General features: G+C 46.5%; 7 non-coding genes and 38 pseudogenes across 7 annotated transcripts; all 45 read left to right on the top strand.

The window, feature by feature from the left end:
* The first annotated feature begins 253 nt into the window (after positions 1–253).
* LOC148244784 (5S ribosomal RNA) lies at positions 254–372 on the top strand (annotated as a pseudogene).
* A 206-nt stretch (positions 373–578) lies between these two features.
* Positions 579–697, top strand: LOC148244783 (5S ribosomal RNA; annotated as a pseudogene).
* Positions 698–906: 209 nt separating this feature from the next.
* LOC148244782 (5S ribosomal RNA) lies at positions 907–1,025 on the top strand (annotated as a pseudogene).
* An 888-nt stretch (positions 1,026–1,913) lies between these two features.
* On the top strand, positions 1,914–2,032 carry LOC148244781 (5S ribosomal RNA; annotated as a pseudogene).
* A 209-nt stretch (positions 2,033–2,241) lies between these two features.
* Positions 2,242–2,360, top strand: LOC148244780 (5S ribosomal RNA; annotated as a pseudogene).
* A 560-nt stretch (positions 2,361–2,920) lies between these two features.
* On the top strand, positions 2,921–3,039 carry LOC148244779 (5S ribosomal RNA; annotated as a pseudogene).
* A 903-nt stretch (positions 3,040–3,942) lies between these two features.
* On the top strand, positions 3,943–4,061 carry LOC148244778 (5S ribosomal RNA; annotated as a pseudogene).
* Positions 4,062–4,921: 860 nt separating this feature from the next.
* LOC148244777 (5S ribosomal RNA) lies at positions 4,922–5,040 on the top strand (annotated as a pseudogene).
* Positions 5,041–5,249: 209 nt separating this feature from the next.
* Positions 5,250–5,368, top strand: LOC148244776 (5S ribosomal RNA; annotated as a pseudogene).
* Positions 5,369–5,929: 561 nt separating this feature from the next.
* Positions 5,930–6,048, top strand: LOC148244775 (5S ribosomal RNA). Its single transcript, XR_015814766.1, has one exon. It is a non-coding gene; the product is annotated as a 5S ribosomal RNA (ribosomal RNA).
* Positions 6,049–6,609: 561 nt separating this feature from the next.
* On the top strand, positions 6,610–6,728 carry LOC148244774 (5S ribosomal RNA; annotated as a pseudogene).
* Positions 6,729–6,933: 205 nt separating this feature from the next.
* LOC148244773 (5S ribosomal RNA) lies at positions 6,934–7,052 on the top strand (annotated as a pseudogene).
* A 203-nt stretch (positions 7,053–7,255) lies between these two features.
* LOC148244772 (5S ribosomal RNA) lies at positions 7,256–7,374 on the top strand (annotated as a pseudogene).
* A 566-nt stretch (positions 7,375–7,940) lies between these two features.
* LOC148244771 (5S ribosomal RNA) lies at positions 7,941–8,059 on the top strand (annotated as a pseudogene).
* Positions 8,060–8,268: 209 nt separating this feature from the next.
* On the top strand, positions 8,269–8,387 carry LOC148244770 (5S ribosomal RNA; annotated as a pseudogene).
* A 561-nt stretch (positions 8,388–8,948) lies between these two features.
* Positions 8,949–9,067, top strand: LOC148244769 (5S ribosomal RNA; annotated as a pseudogene).
* Positions 9,068–9,970: 903 nt separating this feature from the next.
* Positions 9,971–10,089, top strand: LOC148244768 (5S ribosomal RNA; annotated as a pseudogene).
* Positions 10,090–10,298: 209 nt separating this feature from the next.
* LOC148244767 (5S ribosomal RNA) lies at positions 10,299–10,417 on the top strand (annotated as a pseudogene).
* Positions 10,418–10,949: 532 nt separating this feature from the next.
* On the top strand, positions 10,950–11,068 carry LOC148244766 (5S ribosomal RNA; annotated as a pseudogene).
* Positions 11,069–11,277: 209 nt separating this feature from the next.
* On the top strand, positions 11,278–11,396 carry LOC148244765 (5S ribosomal RNA; annotated as a pseudogene).
* A 561-nt stretch (positions 11,397–11,957) lies between these two features.
* LOC148244764 (5S ribosomal RNA) lies at positions 11,958–12,076 on the top strand (annotated as a pseudogene).
* A 205-nt stretch (positions 12,077–12,281) lies between these two features.
* LOC148244763 (5S ribosomal RNA) lies at positions 12,282–12,400 on the top strand (annotated as a pseudogene).
* Positions 12,401–12,603: 203 nt separating this feature from the next.
* On the top strand, positions 12,604–12,722 carry LOC148244762 (5S ribosomal RNA; annotated as a pseudogene).
* Positions 12,723–12,929: 207 nt separating this feature from the next.
* Positions 12,930–13,048, top strand: LOC148244761 (5S ribosomal RNA; annotated as a pseudogene).
* A 208-nt stretch (positions 13,049–13,256) lies between these two features.
* LOC148244760 (5S ribosomal RNA) lies at positions 13,257–13,375 on the top strand (annotated as a pseudogene).
* A 203-nt stretch (positions 13,376–13,578) lies between these two features.
* On the top strand, positions 13,579–13,697 carry LOC148244759 (5S ribosomal RNA; annotated as a pseudogene).
* Positions 13,698–13,906: 209 nt separating this feature from the next.
* On the top strand, positions 13,907–14,025 carry LOC148244758 (5S ribosomal RNA). The gene has a single exon (XR_015815500.1). It is a non-coding gene; the product is annotated as a 5S ribosomal RNA (ribosomal RNA).
* A 562-nt stretch (positions 14,026–14,587) lies between these two features.
* LOC148244757 (5S ribosomal RNA) lies at positions 14,588–14,706 on the top strand (annotated as a pseudogene).
* A 205-nt stretch (positions 14,707–14,911) lies between these two features.
* On the top strand, positions 14,912–15,030 carry LOC148244756 (5S ribosomal RNA; annotated as a pseudogene).
* A 205-nt stretch (positions 15,031–15,235) lies between these two features.
* On the top strand, positions 15,236–15,354 carry LOC148244755 (5S ribosomal RNA; annotated as a pseudogene).
* A 523-nt stretch (positions 15,355–15,877) lies between these two features.
* LOC148244754 (5S ribosomal RNA) lies at positions 15,878–15,996 on the top strand (annotated as a pseudogene).
* A 205-nt stretch (positions 15,997–16,201) lies between these two features.
* LOC148244753 (5S ribosomal RNA) lies at positions 16,202–16,320 on the top strand. Its single transcript, XR_015814575.1, has one exon. It is a non-coding gene; the product is annotated as a 5S ribosomal RNA (ribosomal RNA).
* Positions 16,321–16,524: 204 nt separating this feature from the next.
* LOC148244752 (5S ribosomal RNA) lies at positions 16,525–16,643 on the top strand (annotated as a pseudogene).
* Positions 16,644–16,798: 155 nt separating this feature from the next.
* On the top strand, positions 16,799–16,917 carry LOC148244751 (5S ribosomal RNA). The gene has a single exon (XR_015815930.1). It is a non-coding gene; the product is annotated as a 5S ribosomal RNA (ribosomal RNA).
* A 205-nt stretch (positions 16,918–17,122) lies between these two features.
* LOC148244750 (5S ribosomal RNA) lies at positions 17,123–17,241 on the top strand (annotated as a pseudogene).
* Positions 17,242–17,447: 206 nt separating this feature from the next.
* On the top strand, positions 17,448–17,566 carry LOC148244749 (5S ribosomal RNA). Its single transcript, XR_015815872.1, has one exon. It is a non-coding gene; the product is annotated as a 5S ribosomal RNA (ribosomal RNA).
* Positions 17,567–18,126: 560 nt separating this feature from the next.
* LOC148244748 (5S ribosomal RNA) lies at positions 18,127–18,248 on the top strand (annotated as a pseudogene).
* Positions 18,249–18,450: 202 nt separating this feature from the next.
* On the top strand, positions 18,451–18,569 carry LOC148244747 (5S ribosomal RNA). Its single transcript, XR_015815781.1, has one exon. It is a non-coding gene; the product is annotated as a 5S ribosomal RNA (ribosomal RNA).
* An 883-nt stretch (positions 18,570–19,452) lies between these two features.
* On the top strand, positions 19,453–19,571 carry LOC148244746 (5S ribosomal RNA; annotated as a pseudogene).
* Positions 19,572–19,780: 209 nt separating this feature from the next.
* Positions 19,781–19,899, top strand: LOC148244745 (5S ribosomal RNA). Its single transcript, XR_015815311.1, has one exon. It is a non-coding gene; the product is annotated as a 5S ribosomal RNA (ribosomal RNA).
* Positions 19,900–20,461: 562 nt separating this feature from the next.
* On the top strand, positions 20,462–20,580 carry LOC148244744 (5S ribosomal RNA; annotated as a pseudogene).
* A 563-nt stretch (positions 20,581–21,143) lies between these two features.
* Positions 21,144–21,261, top strand: LOC148244743 (5S ribosomal RNA; annotated as a pseudogene).
* Positions 21,262–21,466: 205 nt separating this feature from the next.
* On the top strand, positions 21,467–21,585 carry LOC148244742 (5S ribosomal RNA; annotated as a pseudogene).
* Positions 21,586–22,143: 558 nt separating this feature from the next.
* On the top strand, positions 22,144–22,262 carry LOC148244741 (5S ribosomal RNA; annotated as a pseudogene).
* A 202-nt stretch (positions 22,263–22,464) lies between these two features.
* On the top strand, positions 22,465–22,583 carry LOC148244740 (5S ribosomal RNA; annotated as a pseudogene).
* The last annotated feature ends 30 nt before the right edge of the window (positions 22,584–22,613 follow it).

Below are 22,613 nucleotides of genomic sequence, written 5' to 3'. Positions count from 1 at the left end.
GTCCTTATATTTCACCCATTTTCTTAGGAAGTCCTCGTGTTGCACCCATTTTTTTGCAGATGATTCTTTCGACGATACGCGCGACTTGAATTATGGTCCTCAGGTTTATTCGCAAATGTGAGTCACGGCACCGTAGCATTTTACTTTATATTAGAACGAGCACGGGAGGTGCAGTGCGCACGCACAAGGAAACAAATGACGGGAGGGGCAAGAAAGGAGAAGGAGTTTATGTATTTGCAGCGCGGAATTAAACGGGTGCGATCATACCAGCACAAATGCACCGGATCCCATCAGAACTCCTCAGTTAAGTGTGCTTTTGCGAAAGTAGTACAATGATGGGTTACCTCCTGGGAAGTTCTCGTGTTGCACCCATTTTCTTTTTTGTGATGTGCCGTTCGAGGTTACGCGCGACTTTAATTATGGTCCGCAGATTTATTCGCAAATGTGAGTCACGGCGCCTGGCATTTTACTTGATATTTGAACGAGAACGAGAGGTGCAGTGCGCACGCACAAGGAAACAAATGACGGGAGGGGAAGAAAGGAGAAGGAGTTTATGTATTTGCATCGCGAAATTAAACAGGTGCGATCATACCAGCACAAATGCACCGGATCTCATCAGAACTCCAAAGTTAAGTGTGCTTTGGCGAAAGTAGTACAATGATGGGTTACCTCCTGGGAAGTTCTCATGTTGCACCCGTTTTCTTTTTTTCAGATGTGCCGTTCGACGATACGCGCCACTTGAATTATGGTCGTCAGGTTTATTCGCAAATGTGAGTCACGGCACCGTAGCATTTTACTTGATATTAGAACGAGCACGGGAGGTGCAGTGCGCACGCACAAGGAAACAAATGACGGGATGGGGAAGAAAGGAGAAGGAGTTTATGTATTTGCAGCGCGGAATTAAACGGATGCGATCATACCACCACTAATTCACCGGATCGCATCATAACTCCGCAGTTAAGTGTGCTTGGGCGAAAGTAGTACTCGGATGGGTGACCTCCTGGGAAGTCCTCGTGTCGCACCAATTTTTTTTTAGACGGGTTGTTCGACGTTACATGCAACTGGAACTGGGGTCCGCTGGTTTATACGCAAATGTGAGTCAAGAAGCAGGGCCATTTTAATCGATATTAGAACGAGAAGGAGAGGTGCAGTGTGAACGCACAAGGAAACAAATGATGGAAGGGGAGGAGGGAAGAAGGAGTGTATGTATTTTTAGCACGAAATTAAACAGGTGCGGTCTATCCAGCACAAATGCACCGGATCCCATCATAACTCCGCAGTTAAGTGTGCTTTGGCGAAAGTAGTACAATGATAGGTTACCTCCAGGGAAGTTCTCGTGTTGCACCCATTTTCTTTTTTTCAGATGTGCCGTTCGACGTTACGCGCGACTTTAATTATGGTCCGCAGATTTATTCGCAAATGTGAGTCACGGCGCCGTGGCATTTTACCTAATTTTTGAACGAGAACGAGAGGTGCAGTGCGCACGCACAAGGAAACAAATGACGGGATGGGGGATGGAGGGAGAAAAAGTGTATGTATTTGCAGCGCAGAATGAAACATGAGCAATCATACCAGCACCAATGGAACGGATTCTATCAGAACTCCGCAAGTTAAGGGTGCTTGGGCGAGAGTAGCACTAGGATGGGTGACCTCCTGCGAAGTCCTTATATTTCACCCATTTTCTTAGGAAGTCCTTTTGATGCACCCATTTTTTTGCAGATGATTCTTTCGACGATACGCGTGACTTGAATTATGGTGCTCAGGTTTATTCGCAAATGTGAGTCACGGCACCGTAGCATTTTACTTTATATTAGAAGGAGCACGGGAGGTGCAGTGCGCACGCACAAGGAAACAAATGACGGGAGGGGGAAGAAAGGGGAATGAGTTTATGTATTTGCAGCGTAAAATTAAACAGGTTCGATCATACTAGCACAAATGGACCGGATCCCATCAGAACTCCGCAGTTAAGTGTGCTTTGGGAAAAGTAGTACAATGATGAGTTACCTCGTGGGAAGTTCTCGTGTTGCACCCATTTTCTTTTTTTCAGATGTGTCGTTCGACGTTACGCGCGACTTTAATTATGGTCCGCAGATTTATTCGCAAATGTGAGTCACGGCGCCGTGGCATTTTACTTGATATTTGAACGAGAACGAGAGGTGCAGTGCGCACACACAAGGAAACAAATGACGGGAGGGGGAAGAAAGGAGAAGGAGTTTATGTATTTGCAGCGCAAAATTAAATAGGTGCGATCATACCAGCACTAATGCATCGGATCCCAGTAGAACTCCGCAGTTAAGTGTGCTTGGGCGAGAGTAGTACTCGGATGGGTGACCTCCTGGGAAATCCACGTGTCGCACTAATTTTTTTTTCAGACAGGTCGTACGACGTTACGCGCGACTGGAACTAGGGTCCACTGGTTTATACGCAAATGTGAGTCAAGAAGCAGGGACATTTTAATCAATATTAGAATGAGAAGGAGAGATGCAGAGTGCACGCACAAGGAAACAAATGACGGGAGGGGGGATAGAGGGAGAAAAAGTGTATGTATTTGCAGCGCAGAATGAAACATGAGCAATCATACCAGCACCAATGTAACGGATTCTATTAGAACTCTGAAAGTTAAGAATGCTTTGGCGAGAGTAGCACTAGGATGGGTGACCTCCTGCGAAGTCCTTATATTTAACCCATTTTCTTAAGAAGTCCTCGTGTTGTACCCATTTTTACAGATGATTCTTTCGACGATACGCGCGACTTGAATTATGGTCCTCAGGTTTATTCGCAAATGTGAGTCACGGCACCTTAGCATTTTACTTGATATTAGAACGAGCACGGGAGGTGCAGTGCGCACGCACAAGGAAAGAAATGACGGGAGGGGGAAGAAAGGAGAAGGAGTTTATGTATTTGCAGCGCGGAATTAAACAGGTGCGATCATACCAGCACTAATGCACCGGATCCCATAATAATTCTGCAGTTAAGTGTGCTTGGGCGAGAGTAGTACTCGGATGGGTGACCTCCTAGGAAGTCCTCGTGTCGCACTAATTTCTTTTCAGACGGGTCGTTCGACGTTACGCGCGACTGGAACTAGGGTCCACTAGTTTATACGCAAATGTGAGTCAAGAAGCAGGGGCATTTTAATCGATATTAGAATGAGAAGGAGAGATGCAGAGTGCACGCACAAGGAAACAAATGACGGGAGGGGGGATGGAGGGAGAAAAAGTGTATGTATTTGCAGCGCAGAATGAAACATGAGCAATCATACCAGCACCAATGCAACGGATTCTTTCAGAACTCTGCAAGTTAAGGGTGCTTGGGCGAGAGTAGCACTAGGATGGGTGACCTCCTGCGAAGTCCTTATATTTCACCCATTTTCTTAGGAAGTCCTCGTGTTGCACCCATTTTTTTGCAGATGATTCTTTCGACGATACGCGCGACTTGAATTATGGTCCTCAGGTTTATTCGCAAATGTGAGTCACGGCACCGTAGCATTTTACTTTATATTAGAACGAGCACGGGAGGTGCAGTGCGCACGCACAAGAAAACAAATGACGGGAGGGGGGATGGAGGGAGAAAAAGTGTATGTATTTGCAGCGCAGAATGAAACATGAGCAATCATACCAGCACCAATGCAACGGATTCTTTCAGAACTCTGCAAGTTAAGGGTGCTTGGGCGAGAGTAGCACTAGGATGGGTGACCTCCTGCGAAGTCCTTATATTTCACAAATTTTCTTAAGAAGTCCTTGTGTTGCAGCCATTTTTTTGCAGATGATTCTTTCGACGATACGGGTGACTTGAATTATGGTCCTCAGGTTTATTCGCAAATGTGAGTCACGACACCGTAGAATTTTACTTTATATTAGAACGAGCACGGGAGGACAAGGAAACAAATGACGGGAGGGGGAAGAAAGGGGAATGAGTTTATGTATTTGCAGCGCAAAATTAAACAGGTGCGATCATACCAGCACAAATGGACCGGATCCCATCAGAACTCCGCAGTTAAGTGTGCTTTGGTGAAAGTAGTACAATGATGGGTTACCTCGTGGGAAGTTCTCGTGTTGCACCCATTTTCTTTTTTTCAGATGTGTCGTTAGACGTTACGCGCGACTTTAATTATGGTCCGCAGATTTATTCGCAACTGTGAGTCACGGCGCCGTGGCATTGTACTTGATATTTGAACGAGAACGAGAGGTGCAGTGCGCACGCACTTGGAAACAAATGACGGGAGGGGGAAGAAAGGAGAAGGAATTTATGTATTTGCAGCGCGAAATTAAACAAGTTCGATCATACTAGCACTAATGCACCGGATCCTTTCAAAACTCCGCAGTTATGTGTGCTTGGGCGAGAGTAGTACTCGGATGGGTTACCTCTTGGGAAGTCCTCATGTCGCACTAATTTTTTTTTCAGACGGGTCGTTCGACGTTACGCGCGACTGGAACTAGGGTCCACTGGTTTATACGCAAATGTGAGTCAAGAAGCAGGGGCATTTTAATCGATATTAGAACGAGAAGGAGAGATGCAGAGTGCACGCACAAGGAAACAAATGACGGGAGGGGGGATGGAGGGAGAAAAAGTGTATGTATTTGCAGCACAGAATGAAACATGAGCAATCATACCAGCACCAATGCAACAGATTCTATCAGAACTCGACAAGTTAAGGGTGCTTGGGCAAGAGTAGCACTAGGATAGGTGACCTCCTGCGAAGTCCTTATATTTCACACAATTTTTTGCAGATAATTCTTTCGACGATACGCGCGACTTGAATTACAGTCCTCAGGTTTATTCGCAAATGTGAGTGACGGCACCGTTGCATTTTACTTGATATTAGAACGAGCACGGTAGGTGCCGTGCGCACGCACAAGGAAACAAAGGACGGGAGGGGGAAGAAAGGAGAAGGAGTTTATGTATTTGCAACGTAGAATTAAACGGGTGCGATCATACCAGCACAAATGCACCGGATCCCATCAGAACTCCGCAGTTAAGTGTGCTTTGGCGAGAGTAGTACAATGATTGGTTACCTCCTGGGAAGTTCTCGTGTTACACCCATTTTCTTTTTTTCATATGTGCCGTTCGACGTTACGCGCGACTTTAATTATGGTCCGCAGATATATTCGCAAATGTGAGTCACGGCGCCGTGGCATTTTACTTGATATTTGAACGAGAATGAGAGTTGCAGTGCGCACGCACAAAGAAAGAAATGACGGGAGGGGGAAGAAAGGAGAAGGAGTTTATGTATTTGCAGCGCGAAATTAAACAGGTTCGATCATACCAGCACTAATGCACCGGATCCCATCAGAACTTCGCAGTTAAGTGTGCTTGGGCGAGAGTAGTACTCGGATGGGTGACCTCCTAGGAAGTCCTCGTGTCGCACTAATTTCTTTTCAGACGGGTCGTTCGACGTTACGCGCGACTGGAACTAGGGTCCACTGGTTTATAAGCAAATGTGAGTCAAGAAGCAGGGGCATTTTAATCGATATTAAAATGAGAAGGAGAGATGCAGAGTGCAGGCACAAGGAAACAAATGACGGGAGGGGGGATGGAGGGAGAAAAAGTGTATGTATTTGCAGCGCAGAATGAAACATGAGCAATCATACCAGCACCAATGCAACGGATTCTTTCAGAACTCTGCAAGTTAAGGGTGCTTGGGCGAGAGTAGCACTAGGATGGGTGACCTCCTACGAAGTCCTTATATTTCACCCATTTTCTTAGGAAGTCCTCGTGTTGCACCCATTTTTTTGCAGATGATTCTTTCGACGATACGCGCGACTTGAATTATGGTCCTCAGGTTTATTCGCAAATTTGAGTCACGGCATCGTAGTATTTTACTTGATATTAGAACGAGCACGGGCGGTGCAGTGCGCACGCACAAGGAAAGAAATGACGGGAGGGGGAAGAAAGGGGAATGAGTTTATGTATTTGCAGCGCGAAATTAAACTGGTGCGATCATACCAGCACTAATGCCCCGGATCCCATCAGAACTCCGCAGTTAAGTGTGCTTGGGCGAGATTAGTACTCGGATGGGTGACCTCCTGGAAAGTCCTCGTGTCGCACCAATTTTTTTTCAGACGGGTCGTTTGACGTTACGCGAGTCTGGAACTAGGGTCCGCTGGTTTATACGCAAATGTGAGTCAAGAAGCAGGGGCATTTTAATCGATATTAAAATGAGAAGGAGAGATGCAGAGTGCACGCACAAGGAAACAAATGACGGGAGGGGGGATGGAGGGAGAAAAAGTGTATGTATTTGCAGCGCAGAATGAAACATGAGCAATCATACCAGCACCAATGCAACGGATTCTTTCAGAACTCTGCAAGTTAAGGGTGCTTGGGCGAGAGTAGCACTAGGATGGGTGACCTCCTGCGAAGTCCTTATATTTCACCCATTTTCTTAGGAAGTCCTCGTGTTGCACCCATTTTTTTGCAGATGATTCTTTCGACGATACGCGCGACTTGAATTATGGTCCTCAGGTTTATTCGCAAATTTGAGTCACGGCATCGTAGTATTTTACTTGATATTAGAACGAGCACGGGCGGTGCAGTGCGCACGCACAAGGAAAGAAATGACGGGAGGGGGAAGAAAGGGGAATGAGTTTATGTATTTGCAGCGCGAAATTAAACAGGTGCGATCATACCAGCACTAATGCCCCGGATCCCATCAGAACTCCGCAGTTAAGTGTGCTTGGGCGAGATTAGTACTCGGATGGGTGACCTCCTGGAAAGTCCTCGTGTCGCACCAATTTTTTTTCAGACAGGTCGTTTGACGTTACGCGAGTCTGGAACTAGGGTCCGCTGGTTTATACGCAAATGTGAGTCAAGAAGCAGGGGCATTTTAATCGATATTTGAACGAGAATGAGAGGTGAAGTGTGAACGCACAAGGAAACAAATGACCGGAGGGGAAAGAAAGGAGAAGGAGTGTATGTATTTGCAGCGCGAAATTAAACATGTGCGATCATACCAGCAGTAAGGCCCCGGATCCCATCAGAACTCCGCACTCAAGTGTGCTTGGGTGAGAGTAGTACTCGGATGGGTGACAACTTGGGAAGCCCTCGCGTTGCACCTATTTTTTTCATATGGGTCGTTCGACGTTACGCGCGACTGGAACTATGGTCCGCTGGTTTATACGCAAATGTGAGTCAAGAATCAGTGGCATTTTAATCGATATTAGAACGAGAAGGAGAGGTGCAGTGTGAACGCACAAGGAAACAAACGATGGGAGGGGGGGAGGGAAGAAGGAGTGTATGTATTTTCAGCACGAAATTAAACAGGTGCTGTCACACCAGCACAAATGCACCGGATCCCATCAGAACTCCAAAGTTAAGTGTGCTTTGGCGAAAGTAGTACAATGATGGGTTACCTCCTAGGAAGTTCTCGTGTTGCACCCGTTTTCTTTTTTTCAGATGTGCCGTTCGACGATACGCGCGACTTTAATTATGGTCCTCAGGTTTATTCGCAAATGTGAGTCACGGCACCGTAGCATTTTACTTTATATTAGAACGAGCACGGAAGGTGCAGTGCGCACGCACAAGGAAAGAAATGACGGGATGGGGGATGGAGGGAGAAAAAGTGTATGTATTTGCAGCGCAGAATGAAACATGAGCAATCATACCAGCACCAATGCAACGGATTCTATCAGAACTCCGCAAGTTAAGGGTGCTTGGGCGAGAGTAGCACTAGGATGGGTGACCTCCTGCGAAGTCCTTATATTTCACCCATTTTCTTAGGAAGTCCTTTTGATGCACCCATTTTTTTTGCAGATGAGTCTTTCGACGATACGCGTGACTTGAATTATGGTGCTCAGGTTTATTCGCAAATGTGAGTCACGGCACCGTAGCATTTTACTTTATATTAGAAGGAGCACGGGAGGTGCAGTGCGCACGCACAAGGAAACAAATGACGGGAGGGGGAAGAAAGGGGAATGAGTTTATGTATTTGCAGCGTAAAATTAAACAGGTTCGATCATACTAGCACAAATGGACCGGATCCCATCAGAACTCCGCAGTTAAGTGTGCTTTGGGAAAAGTAGTACAATGATGAGTTACCTCGTGGGAAGTTCTCGTGTTGCACCCATTTTCTTTTTTTCAGATGTGTCGTTCGACGTTACGCGCGACTTTAATTATGGTCCGCAGATTTATTCGCAAATGTGAGTCACGGCGCCGTGGCATTTTACTTGATATTTGAACGAGAACGAGAGGTGCAGTGCGCACACACAAGGAAACAAATGACGGGAGGGGGAAGAAAGGAGAAGGAGTTTATGTATTTGCAGCGCAAAATTAAATAGGTGCGATCATACCAGCACTAATGCATCGGATCCCAGTAGAACTCCGCAGTTAAGTGTGCTTGGGCGAGAGTAGTACTCGGATGGGTGACCTCCTGGGAAATCCACGTGTCGCACTAATTTTTTTTTTCAGACAGGTCGTACGACGTTACGCGCGACTGGAACTAGGGTCCACTGGTTTATACGCAAATGTGAGTCAAGAAGCAGGGACATTTTAATCAATATTAGAATGAGAAGGAGAGATGCAGAGTGCACGCACAAGGAAACAAATGACGGGAGGGGGGATAGAGGGAGAAAAAGTGTATGTATTTGCAGCGCAGAATGAAACATGAGCAATCATACCAGCACCAATGTAACGGATTCTATTAGAACTCCGAAAGTTAAGAATGCTTTGGCGAGAGTAGCACTAGGATGGGTGACCTCCTGCGAAGTCCTTATATTTAACCCATTTTCTTAAGAAGTCCTCGTGTTGTACCCATTTTTGCAGATGATTCTTTCGACGATACGCGCGACTTGAATTATGGTCCTCAGGTTTATTCGCAAATGTGAGTCACGGCACCTTAGCATTTTACTTGATATTAGAACGAGCACGGGAGGTGCAGTGCACACGCACAAGGAAAGAAATGACGGGAGGGGGAAGAAAGGAGAAGGAGTTTATGTATTTGCAGCGCGGAATTAAACAGGTGCGATCATACCAGCACTAATGCACCGGATCCCATAAAAACTCTGCAGTTAAGTGTTCTTGGGCGAGAGTAGTACTCGGATGGGTGACCTCCTAGGAAGTCCTCGTGTCGCACTAATTTCTTTTCAGACGGGTCGTTCGACGTTACGCGCGACTGGAACTAGGGTCCACTGGTTTATACGCAAATGTGAGTCAAGAAGCAGGGGCATTTTAATCGATATTAGAATGAGAAGGAGAGATGCAGAGTGCACGCACAAGGAAACAAATGACGGGAGGGGGGATGGAGGGAGAAAAAGTGTATGTATTTGCAGCGCAGAATGAAACATGAGCAATCATACCAGCACCAATGCAACGGATTCTTTCAGAACTCTGCAAGTTAAGGGTGCTTGGGCGAGAGTAGCACTAGGATGGGTGACCTCCTGCGAAGTCCTCATATTTCACCCATTTTCTTAGGAAGTCCTCGTGTTGCACCCATTTTTTTGCAGATGATTCTTTCGACGATACGCGCGACTTGAATTATGGTCCTCAGGTTTATTCGCAAATGTGAGTCACGGCACCGTAGCATTTTACTTTATATTAGAACGAGCACGGGAGGTGCAGTGCGCACGCACATGAAAACAAATGACGGGAGGGGGGATGGAGGGAGAAAAAGTGTATGTATTTGCAGCGCAGAATGAAACATGAGCAATCATACCAGCACCAATGCAACGGATTCTATCAGAACTCCGCAAGTTAAGGGTGCTTGGGCTAGAGTAGCACTAGGATGGGTGACCTCCTGCGAAGTCCTTATATTTCACAAATTTTCTTAAGAAGTCCTTGTGTTGCAGCCATTTTTTTGCAGATGATTCTTTCGACGATACGGGTGACTTGAATTATGGTCCTCAGGTTTATTCGCAAATGTGAGTCACGACACCGTAGAATTTTACTTTATATTAGAACGAGCACGGGAGGACAAGGAAACAAATGACGGGAGGGGGAAGAAAGGGGAATGAGTTTATGTATTTGCAGCGCAAAATTAAACAGGTGCGATCATACCAGCACAAATGGACCAGATCCCATCAGAACTCCGCAGTTAAGTGTGCTTTGGTGAAAGTAGTACAATGATGGGTTACCTCGTGGGAAGTTCTCGTGTTGCACCCATTTTTTTTTTTTCAAATGTGTCGTTAGACGTTACGCGCGACTTTAATTATGGTCCGCAGATTTATTCGCAACTGTGAGTCACGGCGCCGTGGCATTGTACTTGATATTTGAACGAGAACGAGAGGTGCAGTGCGCACGCACTTGGAAACAAATGACGGGAGGGGGAAGAAAGGAGAAGGAATTTATGTATTTGCAGCGCGAAATTAAACAAGTTCGATCATACTAGCACTAATGCACCGGATCCTTTCAGAACTCCGCAGTTATGTGTGCTTGGGCGAGAGTAGTACTCGGATGGGTTACCTCTTGGGAAGTCCTCATGTCGCACTAATTTTTTTTTCAGACGGGTCGTTCGACATTACGCGCGACTGGAACTAGGGTCCACTGGTTTATACGCAAATGTGAGTCAAGAAGCAGGGGCATTTTAATCGATATTAGAACGAGAAGGAGAGATGCAGAGTGCACGCACAAGGAAACAAATGACGGGAGGGGGGATGGAGGGAGAAAAAGTGTATGTATTTGCAGCACAGAATGAAACATGAGCAATCATACCAGCACCAATGCAACAGATTCTATCAGAACTCGACAAGTTAAGGGTGCTTGGGCGAGAGTAGCACTAGGATAGGTGACCTCCTGCGAAGTCCTTATATTTCACCCAATTTTTTGCAGATAATTCTTTCGACGATACGCGCGACTTGAATTACAGTCCTCAGGTTTATTCGCAAATGTGAGTGACGGCACCGTAGCATTTTACTTGATATTAGAACGAGCACGGTAGGTGCCGTGCGCACGCACAAGGAAACAAAGGACGGGAGGGGGAAGAAAGGAGAAGGAGTTTATGTATTTGCAGCGTAGAATTAAACGGGTGCGATCATACCAGCACAAATGCACCGGATCCCATCAGAACTCCGCAGTTAAGTGTGCTTTGGCGAGAGTAGTACAATGATGGGTTACCTCCTGGGAAGTTCTCGTGTTACACCCATTTTCTTTTTTTCAGATGTGCCGTTCGACGTTACGCGCAACTTTAATTATGGTCCGCATATTTATTCGCAAATGTGAGTCACGGCGCCGTGACATTTTACTTGATATTTGAACGAGAACGAGAGTTGCAGTGCGCACGCACAAAGAAAGAAATGACGGGAGGGGGAAGAAAGGAGAAGGAGTTTATGTATTTGCAGCGCGAAATTAAACAGGTTCGATCATACCAGCACTAATGCACCGGATCCCATCAGAACTCCGCAGTTAAGTGTGCTTGGGCGAGAGTAGTACTCGGATGGGTGACCTCCTAGGAAGTCCTCGTGTCGCACTAATTTCTTTTCAGACGGGTCGTTCGACGTTACGCGCGACTGGAACTAGGGTCCACTGGTTTATAAGCAAATGTGAGTCAAGAAGCAGGGGCATTTTAATCGATATTAAAATGAGAAGGAGAGATGCAGAGTGCACGCACAAGGAAACAAATGACGGGAGGGGGGATGGAGGGAGAAAAAGTGTATGTATTTGCAGCGCAGAATGAAACATGAGCAATCATACCAGCACCAATGCAACGGATTCTTTCAGAACTCTGCAAGTTAAGGGTGCTTGGGCGAGAGTAGCACTAGGATGGGTGACCTCCTGCGAAATCCTTATATTTCACCTATTTTCTTAGGAAGTCCTCGTGTTGCACCCATTTTTTTGCAGATGATTCTTTCGACGATACGCGCGACTTGAATTATGGTCCTCAGGTTTATTCGCAAATTTGAGTCACGGCACCGTGGTATTTTACTTGATATTAGAACAAGCACGGGCGGTGCAGTGCGCACGCACAAGGAAAGAAATGACGGGAGGGGGAAGAAAGGGGAATGAGTTTATGTATTTGCAGCGCGAAATTAAACAGGTGCGATCATACTAGCACTAATGCCCCGGATCCCATCAGAACTCCGCAGTTAAGTGTGCTTGGGCGAGATTAGTACTCGGATGGGTGACCTCCTGGAAAGTCCTCGTGTCGCACCAATTTTTTTTCAGACGGGTCGTTTGACGTTACGCGAGTCTGGAACTAGGGTCCGCTGGTTTATACGCAAATGTGAGTCAAGAAGTAGGGGCATTTTAATCGATATTAGAACGAGAATGAGAGGTGAAGTGTGAACGCACAAGGAAACAAATGACCGGAGGGGGAAGAAAGGAGAAGGAGTGTATGTATTTGCAGCGCGAAATTAAACAGGTGCGATCATACCAGCAGTAAAGCCCCGGATCACATCAGAACTCCGCACTTAAGTGTGCTTGGGTGAGAGTAGTACTCGGATGGGTGACAACTTGGGAAGCCCTCGCGTTGCACCTATTTTTTTCATATGGGTCGTTCGACGTTACGCGCGACTGGAACTATGGTCCGCTGGTTTATACGCAAATGTGAGTCAAGAATCAGTGGCATTTTAATCGATATTAGAACGAGAAGGAGAGGTGCAGTGTGAACGCACAAGGAAACAAACGATGGGAGGGGGGGAGGGAAGAAGGAGTGTATGTATTTTCAGCACGAAATTAAACAGGTGCTGTCACACCAGCACAAATGCACCGGATCCCATCAGAACTCCAAAGTTAAGTGTGCTTTGGCGAAAGTAGTACAATGATGGGTTACCTCCTGGGAAGTTCTCGTGTTGCACCCGTTTTCTTTTTTTCAGATGTGCCGTTCGACGATACGCGCGACTTGAATTATGGTCCTAAGGTTTCTTCGCAAATGTGAGTCACGGCACCGTAGCATTTTACTTGATATTAGAACGAGCACGGGAGGTGCAGTGCGCACGCACAAGGAAATAAATGATGGGAGGGGAGAGGGACGAAGGAGTGTATGTATTTTCAGCACGAAATTAAACAGGTGCGGTCACACCAGCACAAATGCACCGGATCCCATCAGAACTCCGCAGTTAAGTGTGCTTTGGCGAAAGTAGTACAATGATGGGTTACCTCCTGGGAAGTTCTCGTGTTGCACCCATTTTCTTTTTTTCAGATGTGTCGTTCGACGTTACGCGCGACTTTAATTATGGTCCGCAGATTTATTCGCAAATGTTAGTCACGGCGCCGTGGTATTTTACTTGATATTTGAACGAGAACGAGAGGTACAGTGCGCACGCACAAGGAAACAAATGACGGGAGGGGGAAGAAAAGAGAATGAGTTTATGTATTTGCAGCGCGGAATTAAACGGGTCGGTCATACCAGCACTAATGCATCGGATCCCATCAGAACTCCGCAGTTAAGTGTGCTTGGGCGAGAGTAGTACTCGGATGGGTGACCTCTTGTGAAGTCCTCGTGTCGCACCAATTTTTTATCAGACGGGTCGTTCGACGTTAAGCGCGACTGGAACTACAATCCACTGGTTTATACGCAAATGTGAGTCAAGAATCAGGGGCATTTTAATCGATATTAGAACGAGAAGGAGAGGTGCAGTGTGAACGCACAAGGAAACAAATGATGGGAGGCGAGAGGGAAGAAGGAGTGTATGTACTTTCAGCACGAAATTAAACAGGTGCGGTCACACCAGCACAAATGCACCGGATCCCATCAGAACTCCGCAGTTAAGTGTGGTTTGGCGAAAGTAGTACAATGATGGGTTACCTCCTGGGAAGTTCTCGTGTTGCACCCATTTTCTTTTTTTCAGATGTGCCGTTTGACGTTACGCGCGACTTTAATTATGATCCGCAGATTTATTCGCAAATGCGAGTCACGACGCCGTGACATTTTACTTGATATTTGAACGAGAACGAGAGGTGCAGTGCGCACGCACAAGGAAACAAATGACGGGAGGGGGAAGAAAGGAGAAGGAGTTTATGTAATTGCAGCGCGAAATTAAACAGGTGCGATCTTACCAGCACTAATGCACCGGATCCCATCAGAACTCCGCAGTTAAGTGTGCTTGGGCGAGAGTTGTACCCGGATGGGTGACCTCCTGGGAATTCCTCGTGTCGCACTAATTTTTTTTTCAGACGGGTCGTTCAACGTTACGCGCGACTGGAAGTAGGGTCCACTGGTTTATACGCAAACGTGAGTCAAGAAGCAGGGGCATTTTAATCGATATTAGAACGAGAAGGAGAGATGCAGAGTGCACGCACAAGGAAACAAATGACGGTAGGGGGGATGGAGGGAGAAAAAGTGTACGTATTTGCAGCGCAGAATGAAACATGAGCAATCATACTAGCACCAATGCAACGGATTCTATTAGAACTCCGCAAGTTAAGGGTGCTTGGGCGAGAGTAGTACTAGCCTGGGTTACCTCCTGTGAAGTCCTTATATTTCACCTATTTTCTTGTTAAGTCCTCGTGTTGCACCCATTTTTTTGCAGATGATTCTTTCGACGTTACGCGCGACTTGAATTATGGTCCTCAGGTTTATTCGCAAATGTGAGTCACGGCGCCGTGGCATTTTACTTGATATTAGAACGAGAACGGGAGGTGCAGTGCGCACGCACAAGGAAACAAATGACGGGAGGGGGAAGAAAGGGGAATGAGTTTATGTATTTGCAGCGCGAAATTAAACTGGTGCGATCACACCAGCACTAATGCGCTAGATCCCATCAGAACTCCGCAGTTATGTGTGCTTGGGCGAGATTAGTACTCGGATGGGTGACCACTTGGGAAGCCCTCGTGTTGCACATATTTTTTTTCGGATGGGTTGTTCGACGTTACGCGCGAATGGAATTATAAACCACTGGTTCATTTGCAAAGGTGAGTCACGGTGCCGGGGCATATTACTTGATATTAGAACGAGAAAGAGAGATGCTGAATGCACGCACAGGGAAACAAATGACGGGAGGGGGAAGAAAGGAGAAGGAGTTTATGTATTTGCAGAGCGAAATTAAACAGGTGCGATCATACCAGAACTAATGCAACCGATCCCATCATAACTCCGCAGTTAAGTGTGCTTGGGCGAGAATAGTACTCGGATGGGTGACCACTTGGGAAGTCCTCGTGTTGCACCCATTTTTTTGCAGATGATTCTTTCGACGTTACGCGCGACTTGAATTTTGGTCCTCAGGTTTATTCGCAAATGTGAGTCACGGCGTCGTAGGATTTTACTTGATATTAAAACGAGCACGGGAGGTGCAGTGCGCACGCACAAGGAAACAAATGAGGGGAGGGGGAAGAAAGGAAAATGAGTTTATGTATTTGCAGCGCGAAATTAAACGGGTGCGATCATACCAGCACTAATGCAACGGATCCCATCATAACTCTGTAGTTAAGTGTGCTTGGGCGAGAGTAGAACTCGGATGGGTGACCTCCTGGGAAGTTCTCGTGTCCCACAAATTTTTTTTCAGACGGGTCGTTCGACGTTACGCGCAACTGGAACTATGGTCCACTTGTTTATACGCAAATGTGAGTCAAGAAGCAGGGGCATATTAATCGATATTAGAACGAGAAAAAGAGGTGCAGTGTGAACGCACAAGGAAACAAATGATGGGAGGGGGGAGGGAAGGAGAAGGAGTGTATGTATTTTCAGCACGAAATGAAACAGGTGCGATCATACCAGCACTAATGCAACAGATTCTATCAGAACTCCGTAGGTAAGGGTGCTTGGGCGAGAGTAGTACTAGCATGGGTTACCTCCTGCGAAGTCCTTATATTTCACCCATTTTCTTGTGAAGTCCTCGTGTCGCACCAATTTTTTTTCAAACAGGTCGTTCGACGTTACGCTCGTCTTGAACTAGGGTCCGCTGGTTTATACGCAAATATGAGTCAAGAAGCAGGGGCATTTTAATCGATATTAGAACGAGAACGGGAGGGGGAAGAAAGGGGAAAGAGTTTATGTATTTGCAGCGCGAAATTAAACAGGTGCAATCATACCAGCACTAATGCACCAGATCCCATCAGAACTCCGAAGTGAAGTGTGCTTTGGCGAGATTAGTACTCGGATGGGTGACCTCTTGGGAAGTCCTCGTGTCGCACCAATTTTTTTTCAGACGGGTCGTTAGACGTTACGCGTGTCTGGAACTAGGGTCCACTGGTTTATACGCAAATGTGAGTCAAGAAGCAGGGGCATTTTAATCGATATTATAACGAGAATGAGAGGTGAAGTGTGAACGCACAAGGAAACAAATGACGAGAGGGGGAAGAAAGGAGAAGGAGTGTATGTATTTGCAGCGTTGGATTAAACAGGTGCGATCATACCAGCACTAATGCATCAGATCCCATCAGAACTCTGCAGTTAAGTGTGCTTGGGCGAGAGTAGTACTCGGATGGGTGACCTCCTGGGAAGTCCTCGTGTCGCACCAATTTTTTTTCAGACGGGTCGTTCGACGTTACGCGCAACTGGAACTAGGGTCCGCTGGTTTATACGCAAATGTGAGTCAAAAATCAGGGGCATTTTTATCGATATTAGAACGAGAACGAGAGGTGCAGTGTGAACGCACAAGGAAACAAATGATGGGAGGGGGGGAGGGAAGAAGGAGTGTATGTATTTTCAGCACAAAATTAAACAGGTGCGGTCACACCAGCACAAATGCACCGGATCCCATCAGAACTCCGAAGTTAAGTGTGCTTTGGCGAAAGTAGTACAATGATGGGTTACCTCCTGGGAAGTTCTCGTGTTGCACCCATTTTCTTTTTTTCAGATGTGCCGTTCGACGTTACGCGCGACTTTAATTATGGTCCGCAGATTTATTCGCAAATGTGAGTCACGGCGCCGTGGCATTTTACTTGATATTTGAACGAGAACGAGAGGTGTTTATGTATTTGCAGCGCGAAATTAAACTGGTGCGATCATTCCAGCACTAATGCACCGGATCCCATCAGAACTCCGCAGATAAGTGTGCTTGGGCGAGAGTAGTACTCGGATGGGTGACCTCCTGGGAAGTCCTCGTGTCGCACCAATTTTTTTTCAGACAGGTCGTTCGAAGTTACGCGCGACTGGAACTAGGGTCCGCTGGTTTATACGCAAATGTGTGTCAAGAAGCAGGGGCATTTTAATCGATATTAGAACGAGAATGAGAGGTGAAGTGTGAACGCACAAGGAAACAAATGACGGGAGGGGGAAGAAAGGAGAAAGAGTGTATGTATTTGTAGCGCGAAACTAAACAGGTGCGATCATACCAGCACTGAAGCCCCGGATCCCATCAGAACTCTGCAGTTAAGTGTGCTTGGGTGAGATTAGTACTCGGATGGATGAGCTCCTGGGAAGTCCTCGTGTCGCACCAATTTTTTTTTCAGACGTGTCGTTCAACGTTACGCGCATCTGGAACTAGGGTCCGCTGGTTTATACACAAATTTCAGTCAAGAATCAGGGGCATTTTAATCGATATTAGAACGAGAATGAGAGGTAAAGTGTGAACGCACAAGGAAACAAATGACCGGAGGGGGAAGAAAGGAGAAGGAGTGTATGTATTTGCAGCGCGATATTAAACAGGTGCGATCATACCAGCACCAAAACTCCGGATCCCATCAGAACTCCGCAGTTAAGTGTGCTTGGGCGAGGGTAGTACTCGGATGGGTGACCACTTGGGAAGCCCTCGTGTTGCACCTATTTTTTTTCGGATGGGTTGTTCGACGTTACGCGCGAATGGAATTATAAACCACTGGTTCATTTGCAAAGGTGACTCACGGTGCCGGGTCATATTACTTGATATTAGAACGAGAAAGAGAGATGCAGAGTGCACGCACAAGGAAACAAATGACGGGAGGGGGGATGGGAGGAGAAAGAGTGTATGTATTTGCAGTGCAGAATGAAACATGAGGGATCATACCAGCACTAATGCAACGGATTCTATCAGCACTACGCAGTTAAGGGTGCTTGGGAGAGAAAAGTACTCGGATGGGTGACCTCCTGCGAAGTCCTTATATTTCACCCATTTTCTTGGGAGGTCCTCGTGTTGCACCCATCTTTTTGTAGATGATTCTTTCGACGTTATGCACGACTTGATTTATGGTCCGCAGGTTTATTCACAAATGTGAGTCATGGCACCGTGGTATTTTACTTGATATTAGAACGAGTACGGGAGGTGCAGTGCGCACGCACAAGGAAACAAATGACGGGATGAGGAAGAAAAGAGAAGGAGTGTATGTATTTGAAGCGCAAAATTAAACAAATGGAATCATACCAGCACTAATGCACTGGATCCCATCAGAACTCTACAGTTAAGTGTGCTTTGGCGAGAGAAGTACTCGGATGGGTGACCTCCTAGGAAGTCTTCGCGTCGCACCAATTTTTTTTTAGACGGGTCGTTTGACGTTACGCGCGACTGGAACGAGGGTCCACTGGTTTATACGCAAATGTGAGTCAAGAAGCAGGGTCATTTTAATCGATATTAGAACGAGAATGAGAGGTGAAGTGTGAACGCACAAGGAAACAAATGACCGGAGGGGGAAGAAAGGAGAAGGAGTGTATGTATTTGCAGCGCGAAATTAAACAGGTGCGATCATACCAGCACCAAAACTCCGGATCCCATCAGAACTTCGCAGTTAAGTGTGCTTGGGCGAGGGTAGTACTCGGATGGGTGACCACTTGGGAAGCCCTCGTGTTGCACCTATTTTTTTTCGGATGGGTTGTTCGACGTTACGCGCGAATGGAATTATAAACCACTGGTTTATTTGCAAAGGTGAGTCACGGTGCCGGGGCATATTACTTGATATTAGAACGAGAAAGAGGGATGCAGAGTGCACGCACAAGGAAACAAATGACAGGAGAGGGGATGGGAGGAGAAAGAGTGTATGTATTTGCAGTGCAGAATGAAACATGATGGATCATACCAGCACTAATGCAACGGATTCTATTAGAACTCCGCAGTTAAGGGTGCTTGGGCGAGAAAAGTACTCGGATGGGTGACCTCCTGCGATGTCCTTATATTTCACCCATTTTCTTGGGAGGTCCTCGTGTTGCACCCATCTTTTTGCAGATGATTCTTTCGACATTACGCACGACTTGATTTACGGTCCGCAGGTTTATTCGCAAATGTGAGTCACGGCATCGTGGCATTTTACTTGATATTAGAACAAGTACGGGAGGTGCAGTGCGCACGCACAAGGAAACAAATGACGGGAGGAGGAAGAAAAGAGAAGGAGTGTATGTATTTGAAGCGCAAAATTAAACAAGTGGCATCATACCAGCACTAATGCACTGGATCCCATTAGAACTCTGCAGTTAAGTGTGCTTGGGCGAGAGTAGTACTCGGATGGGTGACCTCTTCGGATGTCCTCGGATCGCAACAATTTTTTTTCAGATTGGTCGTTCGACGTTACGCGAGACTGGAACTATGGTCCACTGGTTTATACGCAAATATGAGTCAAGAATCAGGGGCATTTTAATAGATATTAGAATGAGAAGGAGAGGTGCAGTGTGAACGCACAAGGAAACAAATGATGGGAGGGGGGGAGGAAAGAAGGAGTGTATGTATTTTCAGTACGAAATTAAGCAGGTGCGGTCACACAAGCACAAATCCATCGGATCCCATCAGAACTCCGCAGTTAAGTGTGCTTTGGCGAAAGTAGTACAATGATGGGTTACCTCCTGGGAAGTTCTCGTGTTGCACCCATTTTCTTTTTTTTAGATGTGCCGTTCGACGTTACGCGCGACTTTAATTATGGTCCGCAGATTTATTCGCAAATGTGAGTCACGGCACCGTGGCATTTTACTTGATATTTGAACGAGAACGAGAGGTGCAGTGCGCACGCACAAGAAAACAAATGACGGGAGGGGGAAGAAAGGAGAAGGAGTTTATGTATTTACAGCGTTAAATTAAACGGGTGCGATCATACCAGCACTAATGCACCAGATCCCATCAGAACTCCGCAGTTAAGTGTGCTTGGGCGAGAGTAGTACTCGGATGGATGACCTCCTGGGAAGTCCTCGTGTCGCACCAATTTTTTTTCAGACGGGTCGTTCGACGTTACGCGCAACTGGAACTAGGGTCCGCTAGTTTATACGCAAATGTGAGTCAAGAAGCAGGGGCATTTTAATCGATATTAGAACGAGAATGAGAGATGCAGAATGCACGCACAAAGAAACAAATGACGGGAGGGGGGATGGAGGGAGAAAAAGTGTATGTATTTGCAGCGCATAATGAAACATGAGCGATCATACCAGCAACAATGCAACAGATTCTATCAGAACTCCTTAGGTAAGGGTGCTTGGGCGAGAGTAGTACTAGCATGGGTTACCTCCTGCGAAGTCCTTATATTTCACCAATTTTCTTGTGAAGTCCTCGAGTTGCACCCATCTTCTTTTTTTCAGATGTGTCGTTCGATGTTACGCACGACTTTAATTATGGTCCGCAGATTTATTCGCAAATGAGAGTCACGACACCGTGGCATTTTACTTGATATTTGAACGAGAACGAGAGGTACAGTGCGCACGCACAAGGAAACAAATGACGGGAGGGGGAAGAAAGGAGAAGGAGTTTATATATTTGCAGCGTAATTAAACGGGTGTGATCATACCAGCACAAATGCAGCGGATCCCATCAGGACTCCGCAGTTAAGTGTGCTTGGGCGAGAGTAGTACTCGGATGGGTGACCTCTTTAGAAGTCCTCGTGTCGCACTAATTTTTTTTTTCAGACGGGTCGTTCGACGTTACGCGCGACTGGAACTAGGGTCCACTGGTTTATACGCAAATGTGAGTCAAGAAGCAGGGGCATTTTAATCGATATTAGAACGAGAAGGAAAGAAGCAGTGTGCGCGCATAAGGAAACAAATGATGGGAGGGGGGATGGAGGGAGAAAAAGTGTATGTATTTGTAGTGCAGAATGAAACATGAGCAATCATACCAGCACCAATGCAACGGATTCTATCAGAACTCTGCAAGTTAAGGGTGCTTGGGCGAGTGTAGCACTAGGTTGGGTGACCTCCTGCGAAGTGCTTATAATTCACCCATTTTCTTAGGAAGTTCTCGTGTTGCACCCATTTTTTTGCAGATTATTCTTTCGATGATACGCGCGACTTGAATTATGGTCCTCAGGATTATTCGCAAATGTGAGTTACGGCATCGTAGCATTTTACTTGATATTAGAACGAGCACGGGAGGTGCAGTGCGCACGCACAAGGAAATAAATGATGGGAGGGGGAAGAAAGGGGAAGGAGTTTATGTATTTATAGTGCGGAATTAACCGGGTGCGATCATACCACCACTAATGCACCGAATCCAATCAGAACTCCGCAGTTAAGTGTGCTTGGGCGAGAGTAGTACTCGGATGGGTGACCTCCTGAAAGTCCTCGTGTCACAACAATTTTTTTTCAGACGGGTCGTTCGACGTTACGCGCGACTGGAACTAGGGTCCGCTGGTTTATACGCAAATGTGAATCAAGAAGCAGGGGCATTTTAATCGATATTAGAACGAGAATGAGAGGTGCAGTGTGAACGCACAAGAAAACAATTGACGGGAGGGGGAAGAAAGGAGAAGGAGTGTATGTTTCTGCAGCGCGAAATTAAACAGGAGCGATTATACCAGCACTAAAGCCCCGGATCCCATCAGAACTCTGCAGTTAAGTGTGCTTGGGCGAGAGTAGTACTCGGATGGGTTACCTCCTGCGAAGTCCTTATATTTCACCCATTTTCTTAGGAGGTCCTCGTGTTGCACCCATCTTTTTGCAGATGATTCTTTCGACGTTACGCGCGACTTGATTTATGGTCCGCAGGTTTATTCGCAAATGTGAGTCACGGCGCTGTGGCATTTTACTTGATATTAGAACGAGTACGGGAGGTGCAGTGCGCACGCACAAGGAAACAAATGACGGGAGGAGAAAGAAAAGAGAAGGAGTGTATGTATTTGAAGCGCAAAATTAAACAAGTGGCATCATACCAGCACTAATGCATCGGATCCCATCATAACTCTGCAGTTAAGTGTGCTTGGTCGAGAGTAGTACTCGGATGGATGACCTTTTGGGAAGTCCTCGTATCGCAACAATTTTTTTTCAGATGGATCGTTCGACGTTACGCGCGACTGGAACCATGGTCCGCTGGTTTATACGCAAAAGTGAGTCAAGAATCAGGGGCATTTTAATCGATATTAGAACGAGAAGGAGAGGTGCAGTGTGAACGCACAAGGAAACAAATGATGGGAGGGGGGGAGGGAAGAAGGAGTGTATGTATTTTCAGCACGAAATTAAACAGGTGCGGTCACACCAGCACAAATGCACCGGATCCCATCAGAACTCCGCAGTTAAGTGTGCTTTGGCGAAAGTAATACAATGATGGGTTACCTCCTGGGAAGTTCTCGTGTTGCACCCATTTTCTTTTTTTCAGATGTGCCGTTCGACCTTACGCGCGACTTTAATTATGGTCCGCAGATTTATTCGCAAATGTGAGTCACGGTACCGTGGCATTTTACTAGAACGAGAACGAGAGGTGCAGTGCGTACACACAATGAAACAAATGACGGGAGGGGGAAGAAAGGAGAAGGAGTGTATGTACTTGCAGCGTGAAATGAAACAGGTGCGATCTTACCAGCACTAATGCAACGGATTCCATCAGAACTCCGCAGTGAAGTGTGCTTGGGCGAGATTAGTACTCGGATGGGTGACCTCCTGGGAAGTCCTCGTGTCGCACTAATTTTTTTTTTCAGACGGGTCGTTCGACGTT

Source organism: Carica papaya, chromosome 8 (assembly GCF_054855325.1).
Source record: "Carica papaya isolate Zhongbai chromosome 8, ASM5485532v1, whole genome shotgun sequence".
NCBI lineage: Eukaryota > Viridiplantae > Streptophyta > Magnoliopsida > Brassicales > Caricaceae > Carica > Carica papaya.
This window is presented reverse-complemented; position numbering and strand designations above follow the sequence as displayed.